This window comes from Mustela nigripes, chromosome 4, assembly GCF_022355385.1.
Source record: "Mustela nigripes isolate SB6536 chromosome 4, MUSNIG.SB6536, whole genome shotgun sequence".
NCBI classification, from domain to species: Eukaryota; Metazoa; Chordata; class Mammalia; order Carnivora; family Mustelidae; genus Mustela; species Mustela nigripes.
Genome location: NC_081560.1, coordinates 190686714 through 190694610, shown reverse-complemented (window position 1 = coordinate 190694610; position 7897 = coordinate 190686714). Strand labels below are relative to the sequence as shown.

Here is a 7897-nt window from a genome sequence, read left to right as displayed (position 1 = left end):
CTCAGTGAAGTGGCACCTGCCTCCCCGGGAGGCCCATGGGTGGGCCCTGGGCTTGCTCAGCAAACGCGAACGTGGTGGTTCGTGGGTCATGATGTGAGCCACGTGCTTGTAGTGTGAAGGCTCAGCAGCGAGGGTCGATGCCCAAGGTCACGGCCGCCCTGGTTCCACACCATCTCAGGGGTCTGCGCCCAATGAGGTCAGCCGCTGCAGCGGACAGGAGTGGGGACCCCAGCGCACACAGAGGCCACGCAGTCCAGTCCGCGTTCTTCTGGGCCGGGTTCTCTGAGAAGCCACCCCGTCCCCCGGTTCCTGACCCAGTCCTCATGTCAGAAGGGCCCCGGCAAGGCCGAGCAGGTCCAGGAACACCAGGGGCTGTGGGGCTGGGGGCGTCTCAGCCATGGGGACTGACAGGGCTGCGTTGGGCACAGAGGCCAGATCCTCCACTCGGGGTGCCCGGGACTCTGTCCTGTGAGATGTGGCACTTGGGTCCCTCCTCGGTGGCACAGGAGCTGGCCCCGCCTGTGAGCTCCCACATCTCTGTGAGCCACTGGTTGTCCTCTGGGCATGGCTTCTGCGAGGCTGGGAGTCCCAGTGTCCCAGAGAGAGGCCTGTCTCTGGGGGGTTGTAATAGCCATTCAGGCGTCCATGCGTGTGGAGGCGTCTTGGTAACTTCTGGGGAAGTAGGAGCATTTGCAGGGGCAGATGGTGGCTCTGCCATCTCTGTCCCGGAGACCCCTGGAAAGGCTTCATGAAGGCGTCATTCCCGATGAACTGGCCCAGGTGCCGGGGAGCCAGGAGCAGAGTCACACAGAGATCGTCCCTCCTTCCCTGTGGCGCTGCTGGGCTGCGTTTCCATGAACGGTCCTGCTGTCCCGGGTGCTTGCTGGCAGGTGCGGTGAACTCTGCTTCGGAAAGGCAGGGCCTGCCTCGTGCAAACAGTGAAGTCTGCTCAGGTTCCCCGGGGAGGCCCATGTCAGCAAGGGAGGCAGCCTCGGTGGGACTCTCCTGTCTGGGCAGCCAGTCCCACCCCTGGGCCACTTAGGGCACCCCTCCCCCCTCCCAAAGTGCTCCGAGCAAGTCCGTGCTGGGGTCCATCTGCTGCAGCCCGGGGACCTCGATGCTTCTCCGGCTGCGGTGGGCTTGGAGGGATTAATGGCGGGACTGGGACGCTCTCCTGCCGAAGATGGGGCTCGTGCGTCGGGCTCCTGTAAAGGAGCCGTCTAGCCTTTCTGCCCCGTCCTGCCCTCGTGGGAGCCTCCCCTCCTGACTGGGCCCGAGAGCTGCGGCAGCAGGGCCAACAGGGTGCCGTCGCGCCGGGCCTGGGGCTAGGCGGGGCACGGGGCTGAGGGGCGGCTGAGGGCGCGGGGCTCCTCACAGCTGCTTTGCACCCTGAGGTCTCAGGCTTCTGCCCCCGCCAGCTCTCCTTCCCCCGCCTCCTCTCCTGAGGCCCGGCCCTGCCCACCGTCCGCCGGCCAGTCCACTCGGCCTCGCTTCCTGTTTCCCCCGGCACGTCCTCTGACAAATCTCATATGGGGTCCATCTCCCAGCCACGGCAGTGCAGGGGGCCGGGAGGGGTCCCGCTCTCATGCAGGGTCCCCCTGCCAGTCAAGGAACCGTCTCAGAAAGAAGAGAGTGGACAGCCGCTCGCCTCTCCGCAGGCAGGAGCTGAAGCGGCCATCGAAGCGTGGTGGTTGTGCCCGAGACGCAGGCTGACTGCTGTCATCGCCGCTGTCCTAGCTGGGCTGGGGCTGTGTCCTGGGAACCTCCGTCTGCACCACGGATGACCTTTCCCGGCTACCACCCACCTGCATTTTATTTGTTTTAAAAGAATCAAATTAATCTTTTATTTAGGAAATTCTCAAATCATATATAATTCAAACTTTTCCAAAGGTAAGCTCTTAGATCTTCCAGACTCTTCTGAGTCATTTCTTCTTGGCTGAAGCTCGTGCTGGAGAGGTCGGGGCAGTTGGTGGTGGGTCACGGGCGGGGCACGGGGTTGCTTTCTCCTGGGGCACCTGTGGCCGTCTGGGGGGGCGAGGAAGGCAGGCGTCCTCAGCTGCCCTTGCGGACGAGCCCCATCTGGAGTCACCTGCTTGGCTCCAGCCAGACCCAGAGGCCTCTAGCAGGGGTGCTGGGGGGAGGGGAGGCCTGCTCCCTGGGAGGGCGAGAGAGGGCAGGACGGGGAAGGGACCGGGGCGTCTGAGCTCTGGGGGAGCCCTGTGCCCACCTTCCCCTCTGCCCCGTGCCCACCTTTCCCGCCCACGCAGGGGCTTACGGGCAGCTTGCATGAACACAGGCGACACAGAACACAGGGACAGGTCACAGGTGCTGGCCGCGCGTCCTGGATCCCGCAGCTGGGCTCCCTGATGCAGAGCCAGGGCTCAGACAAGGCATTTCCCGCTGCCAGTGCGGCTGGTGGGTCACATGGGGTGTGGGAGGGGCTCTCCCCGTCCTGCTGCTTCTTGTCCCCCCACACCATGTCTCCCCAGAAGGTGCAGAGGGTCCCCCACAACCAGCCTCACCCTCCCCAGCTCTTGGGACCCATCCTCCGAGCTCCTGAGAGGTCCTGAGAGGCCCCCCCCCCCCGCCCCTGCATCGGGGTAGAAGCTGTTTTGTGCAGCCGGCCTTGAGGGTCGGGGATCCCAGACCCCGACAGAAGGCCTTCTGCGGGGGTCACTCCCAGGGTTCTCGCTCTCCCGCTGGAGCCTGCCCGAGGCCCCTCTCAGGGCACATGCAGAATGAGAGGAAGGACAAGGACATCTCCAGGATGACGGGGACACATGGATGCTGGGGAGCTGTGCGGGGTTGCTGGGGGGAGGGGCAAGCGCCGTCCCCCCGGGTGGCCGGGGCTGCGGGTGGGGGTTTAAAGGGTCAGGGCCCACGCACAGTCCCGCAGGTAGCCTGACGTCAGAAGGGGAGGCCCCGATCCGGGCGGCTGGTGCTCTTACAAGAAGAGGAAGCGACAGTGGGGATATGTGGCACAGAGCGGAGGCCTGGACACTCCGCAGAAGGTGGCCCTGTTCACGGGTGGGAGAGGCCTTGGGCAAGCCGGCCCTGTGACACCCCCATGGAGGACTTCCTGCCTCGGAGCCCAGAGAAAGATCCGTTCTGTGTGGCCGCAGGGCCGGGGCGGGGGCAGGTGAGCAGAATCCTGGAGAAACCCCGGGGAGAGCCTCCACAGGGAGGACAGAAGCGGCTGAGCGAGCGCAGGCCGCCGGGAGGGCTCCGGGGAGGAGGCCCCGCGTCCAGGAGCAGAAGGGCCGGGCTGGGGCCAGGGGGAGCCAGTGTGGTGGCCGGGGAGGCGGCGGGTGCCGTGTGGCCAGCAGGGTGGGCTGGAGAGGGCTGCGGGGAGTCTGCTTGTGGAGCGGGAGGAGCGGGAGCCTGCGTGGGCCGGGGTCTTCCTCCACCTTTTAAGGCATTTACGTCCTTTTTATCAGCTGAAGGTGCAATATTGCCCAGGGTAAGGGGCCCCAGTGCAATCGGGCACAGCAGGAAATCAACCCCCCCCCCACCTGCCCTGCCCCCGCCCCCGTCTCCCCCTCCGGCACCCCTCCCCCTCCACCCCTGCTGCCACACCTCTTCCTACCCCTCCAGCCCGGGCCCTGCCCTTCCTTCCGGCCCACCTTCTCCTGCACTGGGACCTCCCAGCCCGCCCCAGCCCCTCCCTGCCCCTCCTGCCTGCACCCCTCCCTCCGCCCCCAGCCCCCAGCAGCGGCCTCCCCCCCCCCTTCCTGGAACCATCCAAAGGCCTGTCAGTCTGTACACGGCTCCTTTACCGAAGCGGGCGCACAGGAGCGAGTTACTTACTGTTCTGTGCTTTGCTCTTTTGCTTATAAAAACAGAGGATAATGGACCAAACACCACAACCCACCACTCATCTTAAGAAAGAAACATGACGAACTCAATGAGGCTCCCCGGGAGCCCCCAACTCCGTACCCCGCTCCCCGGAGGGGCCAGTATTCCGAGTTGGCGGCTTTTCTTTCCTGGGCATGTGTAAAAAATTCTTCTAATGATATGCATGTATTCCTAAGCAGCATTTAGATTTATTTCGTGTTTCTCTAGAGTCCCGGGCCCGGCCGTAGCGTATTACGCGTTCTGCCGCTCGCCTCCCGGGCTCACACCTCCGACGGCTCAGACTGGCGCCCGTGGTCCGTGGCTCCGAGCCTGCGCCACCCAGCGCTGCGCGCACCGGCCTGTCCCACGGCTGTGTCTCTGGGGTTGGCCTTTCCAGCACCACGATTCCGGTGTCCAGAACCATTCCAGGGTGACCAGAGGTCGCGGCGTCTCTCCCCGGGAAGTGTCTCTGCAGACTGGCCGTCCCTGGAGGAGGGCCACAGTCCCGGGGCCGGCTGCGGCGATCCCAGGTGGCCCGTGCTGGGTGGGAAGTAGATTCCCGGGCATCGGCTGGGGCACGTGGTGGTCAGAGGAGCAGAACACCCCCAGGGCGACCTGGACATCAGACCAGGGGTGACCAGCCTTGTCTGTGGAGGACAGAGAAGGCCGCATGGCCCTGTGCCGAGGGACTCGGCTGAAGGAGGAATGAGGTGGGAGGCGGTTGTGCCAGCACCGGGTCGGAGGTGGGCCGCGGGGAGACCGGACGCGTCTCTGCCTCAGCGGACGGGAGCAGAGCCGGCCCCACGATGGCCGGCCCGGGCTTGGGAGGGCGCCGTGAGTGTGGGCGGTGGACGTTGTTCGTACTCACCCTTTAGTTTGCATTGTTCTTTCTAGAGAGTGCGTTCTGGTTCAAAGTCACGTAAAGTGAACGTTGTGTCTCCTTTAGGTGAGAGTCTGGAGAATTTTGAGGAGGACCAGGGTTTAGCCTGTGCCCTCAGGCCTGACCCCTCATGGGTGCCCCGAGGCTGCAGCGCGGCAGGGGGTCTGCTTTCCTGGGCATCTGCCCCGGGTGGCCCCAGGAGGGGTGGGCTTATGGCCGGCGCAGTGCCCTACCTTGGAGAACCGTCCCCGCGGCCGCGAGTCGCTGGCTTGACCCGCTGTCCTGGCCGTGAGCCGTCCGCGGTGGGGACCGACTGCTCTCCTCCGTTTGCTTGCTTAAGAACTTGGGTTCTTTCTGGTCTGGGCGTTAGGACTAGAGCTGTAGGTGTGCACGGACGCTGGTCTTTCGAGCGGGGTGGCTGGGTCGGGGGCCGTGTCTATTTCACTTTGCAGAAAACCCCAAACTGTGCTGCAGGGGTCACACCCTGGGGGACTTTCCCCGGGTCTGGTTGACCCCCCTGCAGCCGCTCTCTGGCTCCCTGCGCTCAGGCAACTTCAGCACCCAGGAGCGCGGATGTGTGGCCACGTGCGGGGCCGGGGTGCTGGCCTGGAGATTCTGGGCCTGACACACCCAGCACCTCCCATTCACGTGCCGGCAGTGGGTCCTTTGGGGTCTCCAGGTGGGGAAGGGCTGGCTGACCTCTCTTCTGCTTCCGTCTGCGGGATGATCAGTGGGGGACCCCAAAAAGGACTGACATCGATGCCCCTCTCCGCCGGGGGATCGCCTGGGAGTCTCGTGGAGAAACGAAGCAGTGTGACATTCAGGGCGCGTCTGGGCTTGTGGCCGAGAGCCCCGGCTGCGGTCACCACGTGCACGATCTGGTCCCCACGGATCCTGTGGTGCCTCACCAGGGACTTCAGGGAAGGCAGTAGGGCTGCAGGTGTCCTCAGGCTGGTCTGGCCTTGGCTTTTCCAGGTGCATCTTCCCCGCCGGCCTGGCGGGGGCCCGAACACAGACAGAGGTTCCCGGGGTTGGCAGAGCTCGGGAGCAGGAGCGTCTGTAAGTGGTGCAAACGTGAGATCAACGGAAACATTACCTGTTGGGAGAAAGGCGGGGGTCTGCAGAAGCAGAGGGGGACTGGGGGAGAAGCCCCTGTTTGGGGATGTCTCTGCCCGCTGCAGCCGACGGGTGGCCATGGCCTCTGAGCTCTTTTGTCTTGCATGTGGACGTAGTGAGAGGACGTCCTTCCCTTGCTGTGGACAGAGACGCGGGGACCGGCTGGGCCTGGTTTAGCAGAGAGCCGAGGAGGGAGCAGCCACACCCCACGCCCCAGCACCTGTTAGCGCTTGTCGGCGAGGCGGGGAGTCAGCACCAAGGTGGGCTCTGCCTGCCGGGCCGAGGTCGGGCACCACAGCAGGGCCCTGCCTGGCTGGAGATGTGTTTGCAGAGCCTCGCGGTGCGGACTGGGGTGCAGTCCCCCAAGGTCACTCCGTGTCAGTGGACATTTCTCCTTGGGGCAGCTTGGCTCACACACTGGCCATGTGTGGATGTTCAGAGAAACGTCTCTGAGAAAACCTGCAGGAGCTCCAGGAGACCAGGAGTTTCGGGACCAGGCCCAGGCCCGTCTCTGTTCTCTGGACCGGCCGGTCACGCAGGTCACTTCAGCGGAAGCACCGGCTTCACACCCACACCGCGGGCTCTGCTGTGGCAGCGTGCGGCCTGTGAGGAGACGGTCAGCACGTGGAGCCCCCGCACACATTTAACCCGGTGCAGAGGAATCTGCTTTGGTCCTTTCGAGGGAGATGCTTCCCGAAGGCTGCTGGACGGAGGCGTTGGCCTGACGCTGGCCCTGCCCCACAGGAACCCCGGGCGTGAGGGTTGAGCGTGATCGCTGGCCTCCGTCCCATACGTGCCACGCCAACACGTGCCACCGGAAGATCGTCCGTGGAGGCTCCTGGTCTTCCACAGAGCGTGGCACATCCTGGGGTGTCCCTGTGGGTTTGGGGTTTAGACCTTTGGGCAGCTGCGCCCCGAGCGCCCCCGCCCTGCCCCGGAATCTCCCGGAGACCTGTGTTCTCGGGACCCGCCCGCCGTCCCTCCCGCACGCGGGCCGCCCGTGGGCAGGCGACTCACCATCGGCTCATCCCCACCGTCTTCTCTGCGGTTTCCGGAGCGCACGAGAGCGAGGCTGCACAGTCAGCCCCTGAGCCGGCGGAGAGCCCGGCAGACCCGGTTCTGCTCACCTGTGCCCTGGGGTCACCTTCCTATGATGCTGCTCCTCACCCGCCAGGCTCTCCCTCCTGGGTTTTGCCTGTGCTGTTCCCTCCAGCCAGCACACCATTCCCTCTGCATTCAACGGGTCTGCTCCCTCCACGCTCCGAGTTTCTGCCTCAAGAGGGAGTTTCCGAGAGAGAGAGAGAGAGAGAGAGAGAGGGCACCCAGTGGGGAGAGAGAGAAGGCGGACAGAGAGGTGTGGCTGTCAGGAAGCCACGGGCAGGCTTCTGTGCTCCGTTCGCAGAGCCAGACCCTCACGCGTGGGCTCAGTGCGAGGCCGTCCAGCCTCGCCGTCCAGCCGGGGGTCTTGGCCGCTGTGGGTAGCACCCCTGCCCGTCCTCGGTCACGCCGCCCGTCCTCCGCCTTGCTGGAATCCACATCCGTCCCCCAGTCTGCAGCTCGGAGAACGTCTCTGATGAGTCTTTTCACTCCTTCCATTTCCAGAATGTTTTCCATCCAGCAGGAGTTTCTCTGCCTCCCTGGGGCCTCCCCCGGGCTCTGAGCTGCTTCGTCTTCTCTGCAGCTGTCAGGGACGGAAGATGCCCAGAGACCGTTCCTCTCTGTGTACGTCCGTCTGGCTCTGCCTCCACAACCCCACCTTAAGCCCCCCGATCTCTGGGGAACCCCACACCATGACCTCCATGGACCCCCACCCCGAGGCGTCCCCATCCTGTCCGCTGGCCCATCCCGTTCTAATGTCTCCTTGGCCCTCTCCATGAGCGGATTCCGGCTGCAGAACACCCGCACGGCAGCGGTGCAGCTCTGTCCCGGCCGACTGCGGTCCGTGTCCCGGCCGACTGCGGTCCGTGTCCCGGCTGTCCCGGCCGACTGCGGTCTGTGTCCCGGCTGTCCCGGCCGACTGCGGTCCGTGTCCCGGCTGTCCCGGCCGACTGCGGTCCGTGTCCCGGC

The 7897-nt window shown here is 65.1% G+C and overlaps 1 long non-coding RNA gene across 4 annotated transcripts in view; it reads left to right on the top strand.

Moving 5' to 3' along the window:
- The first annotated feature begins 2926 nt into the window (after window positions 1-2926).
- The window catches only part of LOC132016883 (uncharacterized), an 11205-nt gene continuing 6234 nt past the window's right edge, over window positions 2927-7897 (top strand). For all 4 annotated transcript variants that reach the window (XR_009404038.1, XR_009404036.1, XR_009404041.1 and 1 more), the window contains exon 1: window positions 2927-3139. This is a non-coding gene — a long non-coding RNA (uncharacterized LOC132016883). The remainder of the gene's footprint in view (window positions 3140-7897) is intronic.